At 46.0% G+C, this 26,146-nt stretch overlaps 1 protein-coding gene across 11 annotated transcripts in view; it reads left to right on the plus strand.

The window, feature by feature from the left end:
• LOC102689948 (mitogen-activated protein kinase kinase kinase kinase 4) overlaps positions 1–26,146 on the plus strand; it is a 100,311-nt gene that overhangs the window by 12,140 nt on the left and 62,025 nt on the right. The window lies entirely within an intron of this gene.

Consider the following 26,146-nt stretch of genomic DNA (forward strand, 5'->3'; position numbering starts at 1 on the left):
GTGCCTAATCCTTTGGGAAAAACTTTTAACCTTGACAGGGAACAGAGTATTTTGTTCTTGCTTTACTTCTGATGTGCAGTTTATTCATAGAAACATAATGACTAAGAAAAGCGTCTTAAATGTAAAATTCTCTAGGAGTCTGGCACCTGGAACAGTAGCTGACAGCCAGCCAAGATATGAGCCATTATGTCTTGAGATGGTGAGAAATGGAGATGATGTTGAACTGTTTTTTTTTTAGCATTTCAAGTTTTTTTTTTGCGAAGTGGCCAACCTCGTGTGTCTTTGCGGAGGTGAATACTGTTGAATCCTGTTCTCGATGGAATGGGCAGGCCCAAAGTGGGCAGGAGCCATGACACCTGCTCAGTACTCCTCCACCACTATAATCTCACACCTGCCCTGCCCTGCTCATCGCTGTTTTCAGATGTGGGCAAGGCACCCTCTCCATCGCCGAAAAACACTTTCCCTGCGTAAAACACCACACCTTGGCAGAGCAAACAAGCTGAGGCAGATGCAAGGGTTTTACCTGTTAAACAAGCTGCAGAGCGTAACGTCTATGGTAAAGGTTCACGCTACAGAGCTGGCTGCTAAACTCCTGAGCATGTCCATTTTACCTCTGTCTATACACAAAATCTGAGGGGGTGTTTGACAGTGATCTTTGAGAAGATACCCTGGTTGGGCCAGACTAGCTTACTTTGCATTGTCAGTGGTGTGCGATGGTATAGACATGGTACAGTTGCCGTTTTCCTTTCTTTGTCTGTAGCTTGAGCAGATTTCAGATGCGTGGCTCGTTCACACGTGCCCTTAAAAAAAAAAAGAAAGAGAGAACTGCCCATTGTCTGAGGATCACTTCTTACTTGATTGTTCACGGATATGAACGTGATACGAGCAGCTTTGAACTTGCTTTAATCGGATAATAGCACTGGAAGCAAACGTGCCACAAGTTGTGTTTTTGACAGCAAAAGAGGAGCATTGCAAAGAAGAGAAATAATATGGAGGAAAAACAACATTTCAGAAGAAAGCAATATCTGTTAAGTGAACCTTGTGAACCGCATGGGATATTCTACACAGGAGACAGGTGTACAGAGCGTCTGTAACCTGGGGCAGTGACAGTCGAGATCTGACAAGTTTTTTGGCCTTTTTCCAGGTGGCAGTCGGCAGAAAGCTTCAGGTGGTATCTGGGGGGGGGGGGGAAGAAACTGGGCACAAACACCCTTTTATGAGTGCAGCTCGGCAAGTTCCCTTTCCGATTACGGGCTCCTTTATTCAGAAATAGCCATATATGGGGAAAACCTCTGTTTTTTTTTCCCCTTTTGCGTTCTTGGTAGATGTAGTCACTTCCCTCTGTGCGCGATGAGAAATTCCTCGAAGACCCCTGCCAGCGCTCGGGTCGGCCCACAGGGAGGAGTGGGAGAAGTGGTCTCTGCAGGAACGGCTCCAGAGTTTTAACTGTGAACTGGAGCCCCCAGCCTGCCCAGGGATGTTTGATTGCCATGTCGGGGGAGGTGAACGGCCCTGAGCAAATTTAGTAACATGACACAATTGGATTACAGGGGAGTTTGTAGTGGTGTCTTCCTCTGAGCTTGGCACTGTACTTGAGTGAATTGTCTGCCAATTAAAGGCTGTCATCTTCACGTATGAGTTAATCGCTGTTGCTGAGCTTCTCACACTTTCTGTACACCCCTGTCAATATAATTTCCTTGTACTTGTGCAGCGCGTCTCGTTCCAAAAGAGATCTCGGTGCACTGGCGCAGTAGCCGTGTGACAGTGTCTAAAATACCACGGTAGGCATGACCAGTCCCTCGAGGGCCACTTCCAGTTCGTTTGCAAACTGCAGGAGAGCCCTAGTTGGAAAGGGTAGAGCATTTGTATTGTCGTAAGGTTGCAATAACAGGAAAAAAAAATGTGTTTTGAATGCTGGGCTTCAGTCTGTCACCTGCACAAAGGAAGCAATTCTGGCTCAAAACTTCTCTCTGAATGTTGGAAAGATGTGGTTCTTGAGAAGCCCAGCTACTTACTTTTGTTTGTAGATTAACAAGGTGCAAAAGAAATCCTAGTCGTTTCCCCCTTTTTTTAAACCGTAAAATCAAGGAAGGCTTGGGCTATGGGGGAGGCCAGGCCTGTACCTCACTGGTGTAGTTTAGTGGTTTGTGCGCTCCATGATTTCTCAGTGACCAGCTTGCATGTTGGTGACCTTGCTTTAAACCATTAAGTTTGTTAGAAGGGGAATTTGACTCTCAACCCTGTAATTTGAGTCCGTTTCTGATGTGGAAAATGTGAGTCCTGCATTTATTACAGGCATTCTGTGGGTCTCCTTGGGAGGGGAGGTGGCCGTGATAAGTTGAATATTTTTTAAAATGTAGCTGCCATGAACTGTTCTTAGTAAGGGTCAGAAAATTCCCATAACCGAAGTATAGACCTGTCTTGTACTTCAGGATCTCTCATTGTCTCTGAAATAATTTGCACTGGGTTTTTGGCTTACCACCAGCAGTAAACTAGACAATAAAACTGTCATTATACAGAGAAGCTGAGGAACTGTGAGAGAAGCTTCAGAGCTCGTTTCTTTTGATGACTTCTTCACTGTAATCAAGAAAACGGCTTAAAATTTCCAATGATTAAAACAAGCCCTTGGTAACCACAGTTGTGTTTAGACCCATGGCAACTTCCCAGGCAGGCTAGGATGGATTCTATTTTTGGACACTGAATTCTAGAGTCAGCCGCCATGTCTAATTGTAGATCAGGAAAGAGTTAATGGTTTTGAAGCTGATGTATTGTAGCACATTAACCTCTTCAACACCATATGTGTCAAATGTGGTCTTCCTCTGTGTTACTGAAGCATCGAACACAACAGGTTTCAGGATGAGCAGATGAAGAAATATTGCTGTTTATTAATCGATTAACACTTCATCTTCAGCGTACTGTGCGCCCCATCTTTTCTGATCCTGTCGAACTGCAGGTACATGAGCAGGAGTGCAAGGAAAGCTTATTTATTCTTGTACTCGGAACCTGCTGCTGGAATGCATTGAAATACTTTAAGCATGCAAGATCTTCGATTTGTGTGATCTGTAATTGAAAGGACAGTTTGTATGCCCTATACAGACAGGAAGGACCACAGCTGCTGCTTGGCGGTGAAAAGGTGAACGTGTTTCAGAGGAGCACTCTGAAAAAGCACCAGTCGGTCTGGGAAGCTGACACAGGCTGCCGGGATATTGACCAGCCCCTGCTGTGCTCCCCTCTGGGTGTTAGTGGGAGCTCTTTGTGAGAGCCGACTGAATTTCGCTCCTCTTGGCACAGTGGCGGACCCTCTCTTCAACGAGTCTTTAACTGCAGATTGGAATGTTTCCATTCCCTGCATCCTCTTCGGGATTTTACTCCCTGCTGGCTGCCCGTTCTGGTTTAAAATTTTGATGATTGTGCAGAATAAAACCGGACCTTTCCCTGAATTTAGGATTTTCTTTCAAGACCTTCCCAGGATTTGCCGTTGGAAACATCCTATTGTTCGTACCTTTCATCTTGTGCTCCGCGTGCAGGTGGCACACTCTGTGCTTTACTGCTGAGCTGCTGGGTGCTTGAATTTAGGCGAGTGAAGTCTGAGAACTGAAACGCATGCTTGTGCTCATCGCTTCGCTCCTTTCTCACTAGCTTGTTGCCTTTCGGCATGTCTTCGAGCTCTGTAATAGAGAGAAGATGGCTTGCATGAAAGAGCCTGCTAGCTCGAACCCTGGACTTTGTCCCCTGGATGTAGGTTCTTCATATTCAGCAGACTTCAACAGTGCATTGGAAACTCTTGAAATCGCAGGCGAGTACTTCACTGCTTCCTTTTAATGATGAATCCTCTAATAATTGTACATTAACCTGTTCAGAAGGGCTTGTTTTTTATTCTTGATTTGTGAACAGCTGTGACAAACAACCCTTCAGTTCCTGCCGTCTTGTCCTTTTTCCTTTATGCTGGAAAGTTCCCCCCCCCAGCAGCCTGGGTTTTGGCAATTGTGTTAGTGAAATGGATCGCGTGATGGACACAGACGTGTGGTGCTTAGCTCATGAGTTGGATGGTGGTGAGGAGATGATGCAAGGAGAATGCAAGCTTCTTTTGAAATCTTGCTTTCAGCTTGGAATCTCCTAGTGCTGAGCTTCGCACTAGTGTGCTCTCGGCGTGCGTGTGTCTCCCCCAGGGTAGGCCTAAGCATGTTTAAACCTCTGCAGGCCCAATCTGTTCCTGCTGTAAGGAAACTGTATCTGTAGCGCAAGCTCTGTTAATTCTTATCCGACTAGTTTTGTGCCATATGGGCTCTTAAGACGGAGAAGGATATGACCTGTTGACACAAAGGGCTGCTTCTGCCATTTGGAAGGGATTTTCTTGGCCTGTTCTGTGCTCTGCAGGTGAAAGCCTGAAATAAGGTCATTGCACCAGGGAGCTGAATGGAAGAGAGACCTTTCAGGGCCCCTGGGGGTTGAAGTTACAGTGCAGCCAGTGTTTGGTGTACTGGGGTAAAAAGAAACTACGCAGCCGGACTTGCTGATAGACTTGCTGCTTGGGGTGGAAAACTCAGCAGTCAGCAAATGTAACGTGCCCGAGGGGAGAGGAGCTTAGTTTCGAAGTGGACAGTACAGAAGGCTGTTTGCTGCATTTTCTGCAATATGATTTCTTCAATCTGAGTTTTTTCCCCTGTAGTTTTTATTGTTGATGCATCCTCTGCTGTGCTGCTCCGTAGCTGTGGTTCACCGTCACGGCGTCTTTCGAGAGTCCGCTGACCCCTCTTTGATTTAAAAGCTTTAATTTGTTTTGCCTTTTAACATTCTGGGTCCTTCTCTGATTCTGTGCCTTTAGGCAGGAAAGGTTGGTTACTGTGAAGACGAGCTCTTTTGGAGGACTTTCTTTTCCTGAAACTCCACTGCAGACTCTGTTCACCCCTGACCAGATCTTTCTGGAATGTGGCACAGATAAAGCAGTCGCTCTCCCATGTCAAATATCAAGGGGTGTTTTGATAATCAAGTGAACACTGAAGTTATGTGAAATATGTGACAATGGAGGCATGCAGTTTGTGATTTACTTTGGAGTTCTCTTAGCCCGTTTCCACTGTTTTACCATCTAGTGAAAGCTTCTGCTGATGTTGTTATGCTCTGATAAAGTTACACATTGTTTAGCCACATGAATGCCTGTCGTTTACCCTGAGACCTGATTTAAATTTGAGAATACGTATGATACTCAATTCACATCATAAGTGCCGTGCAGGTACTGAAAAAACGTGCCATAGAAACTCGTTTTTGGTTGAATTTATGTGAAATAATAAGGCGCTGGAAAGAAGTTGTATTTTGAGTTGTGTAAAGGTCAGGCGTATTTCTTTTAAGTATAAAAGAGCAAAGAGAAATGGAAGTTCAAATTGTCATTTTTGGTCCAAATAAAAAAAAAACAACGCCTTTTCTTGTTGCCAGTTCGGGCAGCCACTGGTGTTGCCCTTGTACTCGCAGAAGGAAGAAGACAAGGACCTCTGGTAGGAGGTGTCTGTTTCACTTTTGGCACCGAACTCTGCTGATCTGATTACTGCTGGCTGGAGAGCCTGGGTTTCTCACCCAGCAAGGACCACCAGAGCATGCGGACAGCCGCTGCGACTCTGAACGCGTTCGAGAGCACCTCGGGTTTGCAGATCCAGAAGTATAAGTCGGGGATTTCTTGATTACATGTTGACCCCAAGTTAGATCACAGACCTGCAAGGCTCTCTAGTTTTGAATGGTATGCACACAGCGCTCGAAGCTGAGTTGTTGCACCGCGTGCGATTTGAAAGGGGACCCCGTCTCCGTCTGCATTTGAAGTGGTATGCATCTTTTGCAAAAACCAAAAATGCCTGCAGGATAAAAAAAAACGGATCATTTTCGTTTTGGGATTTGCCGAACGACCCGGATCGGCCCTGCTGGGGCACTAGAAGGTACATCTGGAGGATGTGCATTGGTCCTTACGCAAGGAGGTCGCTGGAGCCCCGTTTGAGATGTGGTTGTCCAGTGCAGAGTGTCGCCCCACCGCAGCTGGGCTTTTGTTGGGCTTGTGCACTCTGTGCTCCACTGCGTGTTATCAGGAGATGGAATGTCCTGTCTCTTGCCCTGTTCGCAGGCTGGGGGAGGTGTGTACAGTAGTGTTTGAAGAGAGCAGTGCGCAGGGTGTTTGGTTTCTGCTGAAGTTAGTCAGGCAGGCCAGAGATAGTTTGCTCCTGTTGTTTACCATTCTAGTCTTAAGGTCTGCAAAAGGCTGCAGAGCTTATACCTGGTTAACATTTTAACATCTGTGGCTCATGACTGAGGTTGCTATGGAGTCCCATAAGAAAAGCCTGGGCCTCTTTGCTTGTCAATTAACAGGAGCCTCTACACCTTAGAATGTGGCTTTAAAAATGTGAAAGGTTTAAAAAAAAAGGCAACACAAGCTTCAGGTTGTTCTGGGTGGTGTTTTAAGGGAATGTTAGTCTGTCTTGTGAGTGTCATTTATGTAAAAGTTCATAAAAGCTAGAAACAAAATCAGTTTTTTTCAGTAAAAACAAAGTAACGTCATCGTTTTCATTTCATTACCTAATTCAGAATGAAAGGAGTGAAATCATCCTGTGTTTTTTATCTGCTGTGCTTGTAATGCTAGGCTGATTTCCGAAACAGCATGATCCCTCTTAAAACTGGCAACCAACCCTGTGATGCATGTCCCCAACAAAGAAGCATTTCTTTGAGAGAGCACATGCCCCGACGCTGGTGGAGAAATGTGACTTCAGGGTTTGCATATCAAGGAGATTCTTTCTCGTGCGAGGCGCGTATCCGCTAGTTTCTGGCTGACGGACTTCGGTTGCTGGAAAGAGTGAGGCCTTTAAAACTTGAAAACATGTGCTTCACAAACCACGCCTTCCCTGGACTGGACGCAAGGGGTGGCGCTCAGGGAAGAGGGGCAATGGTGAAAGCAGGGGGGTGCAGTCATTCCATAGCTCTTGTGAGAGCAGACCAGACCTGCAGCGTCATGAGAAATCAGAGGGGTTTTCCTGGTGGTCCACTACAAATTGAAGTCGCCCAGCTGAAACGGAAGGTGTGGTTATCTCCTTTCCCCCCCTCTGTCCTTAGAGGCCTTTGCTGTACGGTTTGGTAGATTTGGGTTGTTGGCTCACAGTCCCAGCTTCTCAGTGCCCCCTCTAGTTTAGAAGCTTTCTAACACTCTTATGTTCTTTTGCGTCCTGCAGGCATCTTTAAGCTCATCAGCTAAAGATCTGTTTCTCATCCTCCTGGAGTCTTTACTCCTGTGGTTCAGCATTTGTCTGTGGCAAAGCGCAAGGGCCAAGGATATTCAACAGTGTAGAGGCGGGTTTCATTTCACTTACCATGAGGAACAGGTTTTCTTGCTGGCATGATCTCTTAAACCAGCTGCAAGAAGCCAGCGATGGCAAAGATGCCCGTTGATTTTCTCAGTGGGGATGAAGTCATAGCCTTTGCTGCACCCTGAATGTGAGAAATGCCCAGTGCCAGGGAAGCTCATTAGCGCTCCTCTTCAGGATTCAAGGGAAATTCTGCTCCTAAAAGGAGGTAAAATCACCTGTGCTGCTGTGCTTACAAGGCAGATTGGCTGCTTTCAAGGTTGCATTTTCAGCAGAATCATTGATATAAATGTTACAAAATGAGCTGCATCGATTTCGGAACTTAAACATGAGCCTATTTTTGGCATCGGCTCCTAACGATTCCCCCCCGACACACACGTGCCATCAAGCATGTTAGATGAGCTTTATTATTTTTGTAAATTTAGAATCAATAATTATTTTTGTTCTACTTGCAATTACTTAGTTCTACTTCCCATGTCAATGTCTGAATCCATTTTGTTAGGATAGAGGACAGGAAAGCGTGCTGAATGACACTATTTATATTTGCTCTCTGTACCTGCAGCTCAGTACATGCAGTTTGGCTTTTTTGTAAATTAAGATGGCAACACATTCGCCATTTCTGCAGAACTTGGGTAAATAGGCAGGTTGCTGGATTAATTTAGAATTATTTTAGATGAATAGACAAAGTGAACACCAGAGCTTCTTCTGCACTCTCCTCCAGCTGTGATGTTGAGCTGTTGTACTGTAACTGGAAGAAGAGAAGGTGTGTCATCCTGAGTCCGGTGATGAGCGGATCCTACGCTTGTGGATCTTTTCCCAGCCCACTGAGTTGTGTTTTGAATTATGGATGAACCTTTGCTTATGTTCCTACAGCTGGAGTGCATAATGGTCTATGTGCTGGGTCAGTAGATGCTGCTTAGCCAAGTTCAAAATCAGTAATAGTTTTATGCATTAAAATAGTGAATCATATAGTATATGTATTGAAATTCTAATTCTAAAGACACTGTTGAATTGTGTCCAGCGTCTCAAAGGCGCTTCCGAGATTTTTAGGCACCGGAAGGGATTTTTAAGTGTCTTAAGTGATGTCTCGGAACCTCTGGAGGGAGCATCAGTCAAGGTGTGTTCCTCGGATGTTGCCATCGGGTACTGATTAGTAAAGTCAGGTATTCCGTAACTAGGTTTTTCTGGTCTAAAAAAGGAGAACACCAGCCACATGCTTGTTAGAAGTCTTATGTGGAGTGGACTCCATCATAAGCATAATGTATAAACCGAGATTTGTCATACCTATGAAATGATGCACTTCCTTGTTTCGTATAATATTTCATTTCCCAAATTAATCAACGAGGCCTGCGATGCTCTTTCCTGATCTGGGGCCCATTTCTCTTATCTGCTGTGCGGCTGTCCTTTTCGTGAGGTTCAGTTTCCTAAACTGTTCATGCACAGTCTGCTTCATGTCTTTGCTAAAAGAGTAAACGTCTATATTTACATCAGCGGTCCTCTCCGTATGGGCCGTGACCCCAGAACGGCCCACCATGCTGTTCAGGGTGGTTTGCCATGATCCTCTTCAATACATCGGAGCTTTCTCCTATACAAGGCTTTTAACACTGTGGACGACAAATATTATTACGCGCTTGCATTGTTCAGCAACAGTAATGAAAAACCTGAAAAAACGTTTTGCAGTGTTTTTCTTTAAAGATAGTTTAGGAGCCACAGTACCACCTTCATGAAAGTACCATCTTCGTTTAGAAGAATAAAAGAATGACATTGCATCCCCCTTTGTAGAGTGTGAAGTGTAAAGAAAACTTTAATCTATTTTGAGGCTTCGGGTGTAACTCCTCGTAATCGGTAATTGAGCATTCCTGGGTTAAACACAGTGACAGTCAGACATTCCTTGAAGGGCTGCTCATATCACCGAGGATATGACTAAATACAGGAGGGAGCACGGCCCTTTCGGCTTTGATGTCGGAGACTTGGCTGATGACATTTCAAGCATGGCCTTCAAGAGCAGCTTATTGAGATCCAAAACGAAGAGACCCTGTGCTACAGTTTTCAAATACAATCACTGAAAGTGGGTTCTGGACAAAAACAGAAAAATTCTGATTCTGGGAAATGAGGCTCTGAAAGATTTGCTACAGCTTTCTAGAGATCACTTACGTGAAGCAGGTTTTTCAGCACTTGTCATCGCAGAAATTAAGCTTTGCAACCGACTGCAACGGAAGCATGTCTTAAGATACAGCTTGTCGAATGCATGACCTCACAGGCCTTGACTGTTCAGAGCTCAGCTTCACATTAATATGCTGATAACTGCTTTTGTTTTGTGCTGCTTTTCCAGTAATTGTACTTTTGCAAACTTGCGTGTCACTAGCTCATAAACTAGTCATTTTCTTGTTTAAGTACTTAATTTCCTCAGCATTAGTTATATTTTATTCACAATAATATACTTAATTTCTAGACGGCAGTAATGTCGTTAAAAGGAAATCAAATTAAAAATCTCTGCATGCTTTTTGCGATTCAGAGCACAACATTCTGATTCATCCTCATCTATAAGTTGGAGAATGTTTGTCGAAGGTTCGAGTGAGAGTCTCTCGCGGGCACGACTGGATGAGCTGCAGGAGTGTGCCACCTGCTCTGTGTGGACCAGCTGGAAGGTGGTTTCAGCAGTGATGCAATACTTGCAGTCTGCAATGCAATAGAGGGCTAGATTCCAGTGGGAATCAAGAGCGCATGTTTTATTCAGAGGCCAGCATCGACTCTGCAGTCATTTGATTGTAGAGGTCTGTGTATTCCAGCAGGCTTTTCACAGACGTGCAAGCATTGTGTCTTTGAGGCATGTTGGAAAGAGTCTTTGCAGTGTGGTACTTGAAATCTAAAATGCAGTCCAGTGGGGTTTATTTTTTTGACAAAGTATTTGTAAAGCTATGTAATTTTTTTTCCTGTGCCAAATAGCTGCCTTTACAATGTACTGAAGATAAAGGCAGGTGCTAGTTTGGGAGTAGGTAATGTGATCTTCAAGCTGCATCAACTAAACTGTTTACCGAACACAGCTCTTTGGCTTTTAAAACAATAGTGGTCTTTTGGAACCATTCATGCAGAAGCTAAGGGCTGTTATTACTGGTTCAGTCTGGGTATGTCAGTAGCTGACAGAATGTAATGGGATGTGTGGACAAAAAGGTATTTTTATTTAACAATGTGCGTGTAATTTTAAATATTTAAATGTGCTCCTATATGGAGGGGTTGGGTGTTCATTTCAATGCTGAAAAAGGAATCCGTTTCTCTACCAGAAGGAAAAAAATGATCTTCCTGCCAAAATCAATGTTGAATTAACAACTGCTTACCTCGCCATGTATCTTTCTAATTGTTTCACTATTCAAACTCGGCTGTTCAGGGGAGTTAGCAATACGCAATTATGTCTTAAGTGTAAGCTGGCACACCTTACGCTACATTGTAATTATGCCATTTAGGATTTTTGGAGTATGTGCGCTTACTGTCATTAAAACCTGCGCTGCCTGCTTGGGCGATTTTGATGGTTTTAACTGGGTGTACAAGTGGAGTGAAAGGCATATAGCGATTTCCGTTTGGGGGGTGATACACGAAGACCTTGCACGTTGACCCCCCCCGTATCTGTCCCATAGTGGCCATTTCTCGACTGGACGGCAGTCCTTTTGTTATTTTGCGGTAAAATCCTCTGAAGTGCTGAGTGTGAAACGTGCACCTTACAGAATCCCAGAGGAAAAGTAAATTGTTGCGCAGCTTGAAAGTGAGCAGGACTTGAGAGTCGCAGCCAGTCGGAATGAAGATCACTGGGAGTCACTAGTAAGGATTTTTCAGGGAAAACTCTATGCAGCACGTCTAATGTACTCTCCCCCCCCCCTGTAAACCAGTATATACAGAACAAAGACTGCAGATGCTCCCTGAGAAGGCTGTGAAAACTCTTCGTGCTTTTCACCTGCACAGTAATCCTTCCTTGTGTCATAGTCAGTAGCAACACGATGGCACCTTGAGTCCTCGGCTTTATTAATTCGTCCTTTTGGATAGGCTCTAACTTGTGGTCCGAGAAGAGGTGTTGAGGGCCCTTCTAAGAGCTCTTTCCCAGGCTGTTTGTACTGGTTATTCTCTCGGGACGACACCCAGGGAGCCCGGGATCGAGCGGCTTCTCCAGCTTCTGCCGTGCCAGTGGCTGGAATCCATGGGTCGACACGGGCCTGGCGTTCCAGCTGAGTGCGACTCCCGAGCGTCACTTGGAGAGCCGCCACTCGCCACTCGGAGCCGTGTTTAAGGGCTGCTCGCAGCGGTAAGGGGTGCGTTCGTGTCTTAGAGGAGGTGTGCAGCTAAAATTCAACAGCCACGTGGAGTCGATGTTCTGAAACCCCCCCGGTACAAAACATGCTTTCGAATCGACTCTTCCTGCTCCCCCCCGAGCTGGACCTGCTGGCTCCGTGACTTTCACGTCTCGGCTTCGAACCTCGATCCTGGCGCCTGCGCGCGGGGCGGGACGAGGCCGCGGGGCGACCGGCTGCTCGCTCGGTCCTTCGGCCGGCGGCGTGACCCTGGCTCGAAGCCGAGCCTCTCGGGAATCCGTCTGTGGAATAGCTGTGAGATCGAGTGGATTTTTTCGACCTTCTCACCCACTGCCCGTTGGCAGAAGAGGATGGCTGGCCCGGAAAGTAAATCTGAGTTTGTATTCATCAAATAAAAAAAAACTGGGGGAGGAAGAAAGTTGGTCATAAAGGCCCCTTTTCCTGCTTGTTTCACTTCCACAATTAGAGTTACAGTGACTGGCCCAATATACCATTATATATTTAAAGCGCTCGGCAAGAGAACGCGATGGCGAGATCTCAAAATGTTGCTAAAATTAAAATATTACCAAAACTGGGGGCAAAACGTAGAATAAACCTAGGTCACGTGCGGTGGACAGGCACGTTTCTCATTAACGAATTCCAGGCACTGAGCTCCGGGGACTTTCCTTTATCTGATATAGTAGCCTCTTTTTGGCGGTGAACTAGAAAAACTGTTTTCCCTGGAGTTCTGTGTGACTTTCTAACCAGATGCACAAGACGGGGATGACAGCTGTATATTCTAACGCAGACTGGCTAGCTCATAGTAGGGGTTTTCAGTAAATCTTGGCACTGCTGGCAGTTTGCAGAGAGAGGTACCATTCATCGATTTTTTTTAATTCACCATTCTTCTCTGTGGGGGATGCAACCCGCCATTATTGAAGCTCTCAATCAGCTGTCCCTCTTGCCCTGCCTTCTGTATCGTTCAGATACAGTACGTGTTCTGTAGTTGCTTGGCGTCTTGCTTGTGCGGTTTCTCAGACGAGTACAGAGTAAGACTGCAACCCCCTCTCGCTTGCATATTCATCTGACCAGTTCTTGGGGGTGCTTGATCACACCCGGCGCCCCTGTGGCAGGGTTTTGAATTAGTATATGTGAATGATATTAAGTTAGTGGTGTGTGTTAAAATGCACTTGTCCCCATGAATCAGCTAAAAACAACTGCTGTGACTTGAAATATTTAACCGAAGATTATTTTAGGACATAGAAGCGTGGCGGTTTTGATCTTGTCCGTGTTCGCAGGTGATAGAAATAAGGGGTGAAAGGTTTAATAAATAACATACCATCGAGGAAAATCAAAGTACTGTGTATTTGTATATAAAAAAACAGTTTTTAACAGTAACTGACGGTGGAAAATCTGTACTGGAAGTAATGGACAGTTGGTTGACCTCTCATTTGCAGAACTCCAGGTAAGCAGTGGGGTGTCGGGGTGTCACAGCGCTGGGGTTCTGGATGGGGTTACCTCTGCGTTAGCAGGCAGGGGGGGGAACCTGCTGCCCTCACAGGCTTTGTCTGGCCTTTCGCTGTGGGACTTCATCCTTCATCCTAGTAGAGAAGCCGATGGTTGCGGCTGCAGATCCAGATGAAACATTAACTTCCCCTGCAGGTTCTAGGCACCCATGTCTTCAGCGTATCGATCGGCCTTTCTACAGATACTCCCTGCTGGCGGAGCTTGGTCGCCTTGGAGCCGGGCTGGGGCCGTGCGTGTGTCCTCTCGGTGCTGGTCTCTTAAATAAACAGTACCGCCTTCTGGAGGACCATTCAGGACCACAGTGCGGTATTAAGCCAGTTTGGTTTCTGTCATGTCTTGAACTTGGAGTTTCTCATCGAAGCTTGTTCGTGTGCTGAAAATGAAATGCGTCCACCGCAGAGGAACAGGTGGTTGAAATACCTTTCTGCCACAGAACTGTCCGTGGTGCTGAAGTGAGCACCTTGATTACTGGACAGCAGCACAACCTGCACAAGTCATTACACCGAAGTGTACAACTCATGTCTTTGGGAGAGCAATGCCCGGGTTATACCCTCACTGGCGTGTTAGCACAGTGCTGCTACAGTTCGTCAGCTGTCCTGTTTCTGACAGCACGGTCTAGGGTTCCATACAGATCAGCACACCTGTGTGCAGCATTGGTGCTGCTTGAGGTTTCTGTAAAATCAGTGCTTGTTCTCCGTCATTACGACCCCTAATGGCCAGGTCCAGTCGTGGAAGTCCACAGTTTTTTTATCTCAAAATGTCACTGTAATCGAGATAAAAAACAAAACAGAACAAGTAAGGCCCTAGTCCTGTTGAAGCCATAAACCCCTCTGGCAATAGAGCACTATCTAGCCACTAATCATTCAACACACTATTCTCCTGAGCAGTCAGGCAAGTGTTGGGCAATTCTGTACTCGGCGAGATCTGCTTTTCTCTGTCTGGGTTGTTTAGCTCTTATACCTGCAGCTCCAACTGTCACTGAGGCTGTAGAACCAGAAAAACAACTTTCTCTACAAATGCACCACTTTAACCATTTCAGGGATCATTTGTGGAGAACAAAAACATTAACGTCCTTTTGAATGTGCTCTAGTACAGCGTGAAGTCCGCTTTGCACAAGAAGTACATCTTTTTTTTTGTTCTTTGCTCATTTTGTCAGTTGACAAATGCCTACCAACATACCTGCACACATTTGTAGAAGGTTCAGATTTTGATTGAGGATAAACTGCGAGATTCCTCATTGTCACGGTTTCTAGTTGTGCAAAACGAAGCTTTAGCAGGACATTAATGGCTGCCCATAGAGATTTGAGCATAATTCTGCCTTTGGTAGGGTTTTGTCTTTTGGAATGCTTAAAGGCCGTCTCACAGGCCTCCTAGCAAAGCCTTTTTGTTCTCTTTTGGCAGACATGACTTTATTACACGTGACCAAGGCTACTAACAGGACATGTGTTGGTGAACAGTAAATTTGAGCTCTTCTGTAGGCACAAGGCTGATTTCTCTAATTAATGTCAGTCTCGTGTTTAACCATTTTGGAATTACAAAGCCTCAGTAATGGGCAAAATTTGTTGCATATTTTTCAGGAAGCATTTTTTTAATAGTTAGAACTGTTACACATTTATGAAGAATGTGTTCACCAATTTAAAAAAAAAGGTATTCGAATGTAGCCGTTTTGTACTAGAACTGCAGAATTTGTGTAATTAATAGTGGTCACCTGTGCATTTTTATTGCCTCTTGTGGGTTTGAATGTTGAGCCACTTGTGCAGTTTGTGCATTTCTGAAGTGCAGCTGTGGAAATGGATGATCAGTTTCGCTGTAAGCAGTATTGAAGAATAATGTGTTGCAGTTCCTGTCACCCACGCCTGGTCTGTGTGAGCATCTCCCTAAACCCTCTGTGCATCTCTGGCCTTTTGACTCGGTACACTCCGATGATCTCAAGCTTCCTTTCACAAGCCACAGCTTATTTTTCGTAGCAGCTTTCTGTGTGCAGATAAAGGGAAATAGTGTGTTCTCAGTATTTTCTTAGCTTCAACCCAAAGATTCCCCCCATTATAAACCTTGTTTTTCTGAAGGAGAATAGGATTAAGGACTGTTTCTAACTCCTGAAACCCTTGCTCCTGATTTTGAGCAGTAATATGTACTTGCAAATGAGTATCTTATTTATTTTCACCTATGGCTGTGGAACTTTTCATAATGCCCGCAACAATTTAAAAGTTCTGTGGGAGGGTTTCACATTTTCTCCTGTTTTGCGTGTGGAATTTAGCTGCATATTCATGCGTGCAGATAAAATGTGGTGCGGCTTATTTAATAGAACTGCGCTGCTCTTGGACGAACGGCACCTTTCTCGTCAGCCTGTTTTTAAGAGAGGTCATGTTCTTGAAGGACAGATCAGCGACTGTCACACGCGCACAGATGACTCTTAAATAAAATGCATTTTTCTCATGCCAGGGGATGGGAGCACAACAGACCAAACTCCTATACTACAGGCCTACTGCCTGTCAGGGCTCAGCTTTGGTCCGTGAGTTTCTGAGAACCATCTGTGTTAAATGACCCCTGTACCTGTCCCGCCTGTCTCTGCCTTGCCCAGGGTGACTTCAGTGTAATGTGGGACCGTTTCAGGTTACAGTGTGGGTGTGAGAGGTGGGGTGTTGTGGCGCGTTGTTGCTGGGCTGTGAAGTGGGCTGTGAGCTCCTGGCCCTTCCTGTCCCTCCTCCCCCATGCTCATACACCGGGTCTCCCCGATACGCATCGCTAAACGTGATGCAAGTATTATTAGTAGTATTTTTTACCGGTTCGTACTTCCTTGAAGCCGTTGGAGATGGGTGTCGTTTCAAGTCAGATTTGTCATCCATTTGGAACAAAGTCAATACATTTTTTTAAATATATGGTGCGTTACATTGGTTACTTTTTGACGTGTGTCAAGGAAGCCGGGGTCATTTCACTCAGGCCTGTTGACACCTCTTGACAGACCATTTCAAATGAAGTGTCGAGGCGATGCTTTAGTCCCAGCGCAGGCAGACGTGCTGTTCTTACCGTTACGGAAGATTTTGCATCACCAACTTTTTCAACATTTCGTGGCTGTTGAATCCCAGATGTGAGCTGATAAGGGCTGTGATCCTTTTTTTATAGTCATGTGTGGAGATGAAGCAATCTTGCTAATGGCAGAAGAATGGCGTTTGCTTACAAATACTAAATTCTGTCTCGGTTCGGCTTGTGTTGTGATAGGACTTTCGCTGGTGGAAGGAGACACCATGCATTGTATCTGAAAACCGACAAGTTACTAGTTACAAGTTTGAGGTCTAAGAACGGGCTCTGTTGACATTCCTAACCTGGCATCCCATATTCCCTTAACCCTCTTCCTATGTTGCTGTACATCATTTACAACAGCAGGTGTTCTGTGCTAGGCTACATCATGTGTAGATGGATTGGGGGTGTTACCCCGGTGACCTGGCCAAATTTCCCACTGTCTTTATCAGTCATGGCCTCCTAATAACCCCCCTCTCTGAACTGGCTTCATCACTCTGCTCTCCTCCCCACTGAGAGCTGGTGTGTAGGGAGAGTACTGGTGCATCATCCAGGTTGGGCTGCACACTGGTGGTGGTGGAGGGGATCCCCATTACTGTAAAGAGCTTTAAGTGCAGTGTCCAGAAGAACGCAATTTAAGTGCAAGGAATTATTATTACTACTAAATGCTGGGTGGAATCATCTTTACTTATAGGCGGCTTTAGGACTGATCTGAACTCGTCAGAACTTGGATGGGTGGTGTCATAGTTAGTATCTGCACTTTTTTTTTAAACCTATTGCGTGAGCTGTGAGCTGTGAGTGGAATGTGGTATCGCCCGATACAGCCCGGTACTGAGCATCTGATCTGTTACTAATTGATATGCGGATCTCATCCAGCTGTTCCTTGAGAGGAGTAGGAGTACAGGCATTGATAACACGACCGCGTAGTTTGCTCCAGACTCGCAGTCTTGAGTTCGGGACCTTGTTCTTTGGTGTTTGTAGAATTGCATGTGAGGTGAGAAGAGGGGAGGAACCGGTTCTGAATTTGTATTTTAGACCAAAGACATGTTAGCTTTCGTCACGCACCGTGGTCCGCCTGCTGCAGATGAATTAGTCTCGGAAGGGAAACTGGAAGGAAGAGGAGATTGTCTCGGCCGAGGGAGGGAAGAAAGCGAGGGAGTTATCCCGGCACGGTTGGATTCTTGCAACAGCAGATACACTCTGCGCCGCAGTGAAACCGGCGCATTCAGCTCAGCACAAGGGGCTCTTTGATACCCGGGTCAGTACTGGGGATTTCCAGCGCCAGGTGCAGGATCCCTGTCAGTCCTGTGAGCGTGTGTTCCAGGCTCCGCTTCTGTTCCCCCCCGAGAGGGAAGCGTGTGCCTGTAGTTTTTTTTGGGGGGAGGCGCTGCGTCGTCACCGGGAATGCTCGTGCGCGGCGGCGCTTGCGCGCACTCGCACCGCCGGGGTCGCGACCCGCCACCCGTGTGCGCGGCTGTGGAATTGGGAAAGGGGGGGGCGCGCAGCCCCACAGATGCTGCGAGTTAGTGCCAAAGCTCAATGCTGGTGAAGCTCCCACTACAGGAAATGGGTTAGACATCGCCGCTGCAGCGGGTGCACCCCAACCCCCCGCCCCCTTTTTAAAGTACCGTTTCCTCGGACTGTGAGGAAGCCCGAGCGGTCGGACTCCCGTGTTCCGGGCTGCTGGGAAGTTCCCTCACGCTGTCCCTGTGGGCTGTCACGGCGCGGTCGGTGCGATGGAGCCGCGGTCCAGCTGCAGTTCACCTGTGCACAGTACTTGCGTTCTGTGAGATGTTCGTGCCTCGTAGGGCTCATGCATGACTTTCTAGGTCTGTCTGCCTGCCTTTTGGTTTTGTGGTTTCCAACTTTTAGATTTCTTCTGCTGGTCTTGGGTTCGCTGTGTACAATGCAAGGGAGTTCGGAAGGAGCAGAAAAGGTGTAAAACTGTGATTTTTAGCACAACTGCGAGGAGGAAAAACTGCTACGGATGTTATCCTAGGCTTTGACCCAGTGTGCAGTGACAGAAATCTTCTCTAGTAACAGTACAATAAAATACAGCGTCATGCCATATTGCGGGCTGTGCTTAGCGTACCAAGTTTGCAAGAAGAGTTTTTTTGTGAAAGACATGAATGATAACGTAAATATTTCTCGTTTCCCTGGAGATGCAGGTAGTATGAAGTGTCACCGATGAGCCCGTGTGCTTGTCTCAGTGTCCAGTTTTCACTGGTCTGAGACAATCTGGCGTGACTGCCTTCGGTTGGTATTTCCTTAGGGAAGTCCAAAGCTCCCTAAGGTTCCTGATGTTTTCCAGCTTGTCCTGATGGCATGCTCAGGATGGCAAGGAGATGAGCGTCTTCTCTGAATAATCAGAGCAGAGCTCCCGATCCAGAAGGACTTGTCCTGGTGTCATTAGAGTGGAATTCATGCTTTCTTCTTCTTTTTCACAGCCTTAGTCCCAGACTGTCCTGGGGTCAGCTGCTTTGGTTGCTCTTCTCCATTTGTCTCTGTCGAGCACATCTTCTCACTTCACATACCTGCATATCTTTTCTCACACAATCTATCCATCTCTTTCTAGGCCTGCCTCTTCCTCTGTTACCTTCCACCTCAAATTCCATTACCCTCTTTGTCACTTCCTCAACGTCCCTCCTCATGATATGTCCATACCACCGTAACCTCGCCTCTCGCATCTTCTCAACCACATCCACCACCCTACATCGTCTACGGATTTCTTCATTTCTGATTTTATCCTTCATTGAAATCTGCAGAATCCATCTCAACATCCTCATTTCAGTTCATGCTTTGTTTTAGGTTAATCTGGAGTTTTGCTGATGACGTTTTTTCCCCCTCACTGTGTTTGTAATCTCACTATTGAATTGATAGGGCATGATTCCTGTGGTGTGTCAATAAAACTGTGGAACATGAACATGAAGTGAGAATGAAGTATAACTGGATATTGAAATTTTTTTAGTTTGCCTAAAAACCAGTTAATCTCTGTCCTCTCCTGAAGGCTAGGGGGGCACGTTCTGTGCATTTCGACTTGAGGTGTAAAGTGCTGTCCACCTTATACCTCCCACTCTCAGCGACTCTTACTCCCAGCAGCCACTGTGACAGGTTTATACGCACACAGCAGAGGCTTCCAATCCCTGGTTCCATACCAGAGCCGCATCCCGGATATGGAACCCAGCTTCCGTTTGTTGGTACATGTGCTGAAGCAGCCAGTAACCGGATACAAGACTTTGTCTTGCCCAGAGCCAGCGGCGGGTCCTCTGGGTGCTTGTCACACCCTCTGTTGCTCAGCGGTCAGTCGCTTTCCATTGCATAGTGTCCAGAGCATCAGGGTCCAGCGATTCGCTGGCTGTTCCCCGGAGTGAGACACGCGCGTCAGCGATTCTGCAAGTAAACGCGGCAGTGGAGCTCTGGGATTCGGACCCGTTTTCAGAAAGTTCGCCGCATTCGTCCGGACTGGCGCCGGGACCTGCAGCTCCTGCTCCTTGCCGGTCTGCGGACGCTGCTTCGGCGCAGACCGAAGACTGGGCTGCTGCAGGGGAGCAGCAGTCTCGAGCGGAGGAGAGGTTGGTGGACCAGGTGGCTGGCTCTAGTCGGGTGAGTTTTGTGCCCTCCTCGTCAGTCCAGTCAGTGGCGTGACGTGGGCTGACGGGGGGATTCCTGCCGTCTTAGTTCTTACGGATTCGGCTGTATTGTTTCTTGCGCTGCAGCTCAGTCATGTTGAGCAAGCCTGGATGCGTCTGGCAAGCCCCGGAGAGCTCAGTAAAGCTGTAACAGTTACACAGGAGCGTGCAGAGTGTTGGTGCAAACGGTTTGCAAGCAGCCAGCATCTTGTACCTTTTTTTTTTCTGGCAGCATCCATCTTTCTTCATTTGGGTCCTGCTCAGGGAAACCTTATGGTCAGCTTTCTTTTCCACGAGAAGGCATGTCTGGGCATGTGCGGTGTGCACGCGTGAAAGAGGTGAAATACACCCTGCTTCTCATGTACTAGGAAGGTTATGCAAGTGGTTTTTGTTTGATGCTTTTATCTAAAATGATTTTGAGTTTATTGAGCTGAGAGTTTTAGAGGAGCAACCTGAAACCTCAGTGCTCCACCTGGGGCTTGAGAACTTGCAGAGCCCTGACCACCCCTCCAAGCCACAAATTAATAGAGCAGGTCCAGTTGCCCGTCAGGTTTCTGAATTTCAGTCCTTACGCAGTGCAGTGCAGTGCAGGGGAGTCAACACCTGAATTCTCTCAAACCTTTCCGCCTGTCATCTCATCATTTCAGTGAAAATGATACAGAAGGGGTACAAAAAACCCCCACAAAATTAACACTCAAAGCCAGTGGTAAACTATGAACGTGAACCTGGAAGGGTTAAAGTGTAAGTGATGACTTCTTTGCCAGTTTTCTGTGGTCACGCTGTGAACAAACACTTTCCTGACTCTGTGTCACTGTTGTGCTCTGTAACAGGAAGCACATTGTGGTGCCATGCTGTGCAGCCATGAGACTTCTCCACTCGGGCTCAGTGCTGATAGTGGATCTGCTGGCTGAGATGACAGACCGTCAGCTGACGGCTAGTATGCTTTCTCTCTAAAAGCGTCCTCATTGCCCTCGTTGGAAGAATTGACATTTCAATGTAAGTTAAGGTGAAAAAGCCACAGTATGCTTTAGTTACACATTGGTTGTATTTACTGTATCCCAAAATTTTGGCTGATGGTTCCCAAAACCTGCTAGCAAGCCTTGCTTTTGTCAGCAGAGTAGTCTTGTTGACTCTGCATGTTGTAGACACATCGGGGGACTGTTGAAGCTGCAGTATTTCACATTGATCTCAGATGGCAACTTGATTCATGTCACTTATTAGTGATGCGTCTTTTTGTGTGAGAGGAAATGTCGTGTAAATGTTTTTCCCCTCTGGTTTGTGCGGTGATTTAGTGTTTTGCCAGGTCCTCCTGGGTAGGAGTGCCTAAACATGCACTTTCAAGTGACATTCTGTGCTCCCCAGCTGAGGTTTTTGACTTCATACCTGACAATCACGTATCATTTCCACTGTCTTGGCAATAGGGATGCATGTTTCCGAATCTGAGCTTTCAGATGTAGTCACCCCTTCAGGTTTAAGGTGTTCCAGAATTTGATCAAAATGTCAGATGTTAAAAATAATGGATTTTATGATTAATTTCCATGCTTGTGAAAGCAACATCTGGTTTAACAGAATTTTTGGTTAAACAGTTTTGCAGCTACCCAGGCTGTCCAGTGCTGTATTGCACAATGCTCAGAACATTCCAAGGGCTAAAAATAACCCGGAGCCAGTTTCAGGGCTAAGAGTAGGAATTGTGTTGCTTGACGTTTGCAGTTAAAGAAGTGCTGTAAGGAGGCTGGATATAAGACAATAGTGACCGTAGCCACGCTGGAAAGGAACCTGGGTGCTCTGGAGCCGTGATTGCTGTCTTCTTCGTGGTCCAGGCTGTTTCCCTCGTTCAAGGCAGCAGCTTCCTTGGAAAAGCACCGCTCGGCCGGGTCTGCACGCCGGGCCCGCCGGGCCGGAGGGTTTTGCACGGCGCGAGACCAGCGAGGGCGTTCAGGGGAGCGGTCTTGCTGGGGTTGAGTTCCGCCCGGCAGGTAGCAGAATGGTGATGCTCTGTCATTGTCTGGCGTGTGTTGGCAGGGCTGTGTTGGGTCAGGCTGGCCTCATTCACTGCAGGTGGAATTGTTGTTGCAACAAGATACTCTCTGACCTCCCCTTCAACTGGTCTGTTGCACACAACAGTAAGAGTATTGTTCTGCATGTCTGAGACACTCACTAACACCCTTCAGTGTTGTCTACACAAAACCTCCGTTTGTTGCCAAACTGGACTCAACTGTCCTGGTGGGGAGTCGAGCTGAGTTGTTGCTGCAGCAGACTACTGGCTCAGGGGTGGTGATCTATTGATAAGCAGGGTATATAGCTTCCTCTGTCTTTTTTTCTTGATTTCCACCAGGTGTGACATTCAGCAGGTTAGATCATCAGCAATTTCCAATCAACACTCTTGCTGATAAAGTGATTTAGTGCGTATGCAACAAAGTCACCCAAGTGTATCATGGACAAAATGACACCAAAAACATTTTGGATACTGATTAAATCCTTTATTTTGGGGGAAAAAAAATGCATCCATAGGGGAGCTTTCTTTTGATGCTCAGTAGAGAATGCAGGGGTGGACAAATCACAGTCTCACTTCTGGAATGGTATTGCATCACAAATGTGGGGATTTCCTTATTTTAAAATGACTTTAATGTCCCATTAAATGTTAGAAGGCTGTACGACATTAGTTTTTGGAAGGTTGAATGAGAATCAATACTAATAGGCACTCCAAGTAGTCCTGTATTGAAAATATTTTTCATCCTTTTAGCAATAACACTGCTCACGTGTTGCTCCTATGTCCCTCTGCTCTGGACTCGACTCGGGACCCCTGAGTTGTGAGGCAGTGGCACCACCTGCCCCAGCAGTCCTGGGGATGTGAAATAAACTTCGGAGGCCCTGGGTGTTGCACTTACCAGTTTCTCTCTTGAGCAGCAACCCCAGCTCACAGCTTGTTACTAGCGCAGTCCCTGCCCTTAATGGGGAACTGCAGTGCTATTTTTACTTTCTGGGGTTTGAAATGCACTCATCAGTGCAGTTTCTTTCTGAGTACTATAAAAGAAAATATACACGTACCGTGCAAAACCTCCAATTTACATCACAAAATGGACACAATTTCCAGGTATGTGCAGCGCCATGTTCTGTGATTCAGAAAGAGGAAACAAAACTTCTGGTGTCGTGAAGCAGGCTTATAAAATAAGATCGCTTTATTGGCCATATACAGTTTCTTGCATTAGGAATTTGTCTTTTCGCAGACCTCAGCTTGCTCTCCATGAGAGGCACAGACAGGGAGAGAGAAGCTGGGGGTCAGAGCGCAGGGTCAGCCATTTATACAGCACCCCTGGAGCAGCTGGGCTTAAGGGCCTTGCTCAGGGGCCCAACAGAGTAGGATTCCTCTGCTGGCCGCGGGATACGAACCGGCAACCTTCCAGCCACAGGTGCAGATCCTGAGCCACAGTGCCACCACTCCACCCCAAATGATTACACTGTAAACAGGCAGGGATGTGAATACATCTCTCTTAATCCAATAGAAATATTGCTCTTGATTTTGAGACAGATTTTGTACATTTCTCTGTGTGAAATGTCTGCTGAACAACCGGTACTTCTTCGCTCATACTGTACATCACGTCCCATCAGTCATTAAATGATCTCGTGGGCTAGTTTTATGCTTAATTCGAAATTTGTTACATTTTTCTCTAAATGAATTTATTTTTCGCCCGACTTGTAATAACCAGTCTGGGAAATTGGGACCGCAGTTCCCCTTGAATTCTATTGCTGCTGGAGTAAAGCACAGTTACCTTATTGGAGCTCCAGCAAGTGCTGCGTGCTGAGAATTGTCGGATGGCCTGGGTCTCAAGATGCCTACAGGTCCAGCCTGTTCTTGTGCATTTCTGAATGCCATAGCAGGTTTATGTACAGTATGTGCACCGAAGTGATAGGAGATGCTGGATCAAGCTGCTCCCCTGTTGGGAACCTAACAACCACGCCTCTGATAAGGGCAGCAGATTCTGAGCGAGACTCTGGAGAACTGAATTCCCTGCCTGTTTCTTGGGTGGGGAGAGTGAAACGTACCAAGTTTCAGTTCTGATTGCAGTTTGGTGATACATTTATAAATGTTCGAAAACTATTATTAGATCGGTTTGCGTTTTTTGGTTTTGTAGTGGCCTGATCTTTTGGGGTCAGGCAAAGCAAGTGAGAGGAGCGGAATAGCGATGCTCTGTCGTAGTTTGGCGTGTTTTGCCTTCTCTTTCAGCCGGTTGGGTTCCACACGTGTGCGCAGGGCTGTGGTGGGTCTGGTTTGCCTCATTCACTGCAAGCAGAATTGGTGTTGCAACAAGACGAGTTAAGAGTTCGGAGTTTAGCTGGTCATATGCACAGGTCGAGCGAGCTGCTTATTTGCACGTATGCTCCAATACAGAGACATTAAGGAAACACCCACTTAAGCACACGACGACGGCAAAGTTAAATAACGCTCAAAACTCGGCGCAAGTGGTGTGCAAAAGGAGCAGCGGTGGGAGTCAGTGGTGAGGGGTAGAGTTCAATAATCTGATTCCATGGTACTTTTGGACTTGCCGAGCAGTTAACTGAGGAGACAATTAAATGCCATTTTTAAATCTCTGTAGTGCTGAGCAGCCCTGGGTGAAGGTAAAAGGTTAAAGTTGTCTCCGATGAAGCCTTCTGGTTCCTGGTACGCTGTAATAGATACCCACTTTAACGTGACATATGGCTTATACAACTGATCTCTAAAGCTGCGAAGACCTTTTCTGAGCCACTGTGGCTGCTCTCACAACAAACCATATGTCTAGGCAGGTTCCAGTGGTCTGCGGAAGTGCTTTAGTGTGAATTACGGTTGACTTTAAGTGTTCATTGCGAGTGTTACGAACACGAATCCCCAGAAGCCATGCGCATCTTCACATGGTTTGGTCCATCATCAATTATTGACACTGGAGTGTTCCTCCAGAGAGAGAGTTTCATTGCAGATAACTAATAAAATCCTCCACGTCTCAGCTGTGATTATTAATTTGAGTAATATATATATATTTTTGATGAAAAGTGATCAGAAATTGCTGTAGTATTGTAATTACTTCTGGGTCTTTTTTGTATATTTGCTGCTCTGCAATGTTTCCAGCACAAAGATGATACAAATTGCTTTAACCTTTGAAAATGCGCACTGTTGTTAAGGAACATGTATGTCCCAGGGTCAAGGAAATGGCAAACTCCCATGTGATAAAGTGGTTGATGCGCACGTCTTTGGGGCCTGTCTGTGCTGTGGGCCTGGTGTTGCATCCCTCTCGGACAGGTTCAGATTCAAATAGAACGAAGCACAATTCACAAGAGGGTTAGTCGCCAAGCTGGTTTCCCCTTTACTGTTACCAGCTGACCTTTGGTTCCACTAGAATGGGAAATGTCAACCATTAAACCTTAATGTGCTGTGCTTGCTCTCTGTACTGCTAGTTGCCTTAAAGCAAATTCACAGCCCACTGTCTGATAAAATGGTTTGAGTTCTCTTTAGCACATAACATTCATGTTTTAAACTTAAGGTAGTGGACAACAAAAGAAAAAATCTCTGTAAATTAGTGACACCAAGTGTATTGAAAGCAAGGGCTTCCTCACAAGTGTCTCCTCCTGCCTTAAGCAGATGACATTCCAGCATGCTTAGGGTCCTTCATAAAATGCTGGACAGGCCTGGTTGGCATGTTTATTAGAGAAACTCGAAGCATATTCTCACCTAGAGTTCCTCACTTAATTGCTTGTGGGCAGATTGTTCCTCTTTATTTTTGAGGAAATATCGACGGTTGTATCTGCTATCGTTCTAGGACAGTGGCAGTGTTCCCTGCTCATTGTGTTTTAGAGGATGTGCTAATAGTTTTTAACCATTGGAACTGAACTGTTCTCTTTTTAAAAAAAAAGTATGTTTCCTGTTATTTTAATGCAGTTATTTCTAGTGGTGTTCTCTAAGTTCTTTTCATTTTAAGCTATCCTGTTAAGAGCAAGGTTTCCAGAATGACATCATGATTGCTGTAGGAGGCACCAAATGCCTAGCATATCTCTCCTCCTGAATTATTCTAGCTGTTAGAAGATTGCAGGGTAACTGAGGAAATTGCAGTGTATGTGTGCTCTTTTCCAAGGCTACAGCCTTTTGGCATCTTTACAAACAAATGACTCGAGCAGATTTAAAGCCCTCTGGCTTGAAACTTCACTTATGGAAAGCTGGTATTTTAAATCGCAACAGGACAATCACAATAGTGAATACAGTATTGTAATGAGATTGGTCGCACAAAGCAGCCTTTGGAAGTACCACAGTACAGCTCTACCGTATGAAACAGTGGTTATGCTGGAACGGTTCTGTCCTTTTTAAGCAAATAGTGCTTATTTCCATAAATATTAATTT

Source organism: Lepisosteus oculatus, chromosome 15, assembly GCF_040954835.1.
Source record: "Lepisosteus oculatus isolate fLepOcu1 chromosome 15, fLepOcu1.hap2, whole genome shotgun sequence".
Taxonomy (NCBI): Eukaryota; Metazoa; Chordata; class Actinopteri; order Semionotiformes; family Lepisosteidae; genus Lepisosteus; species Lepisosteus oculatus.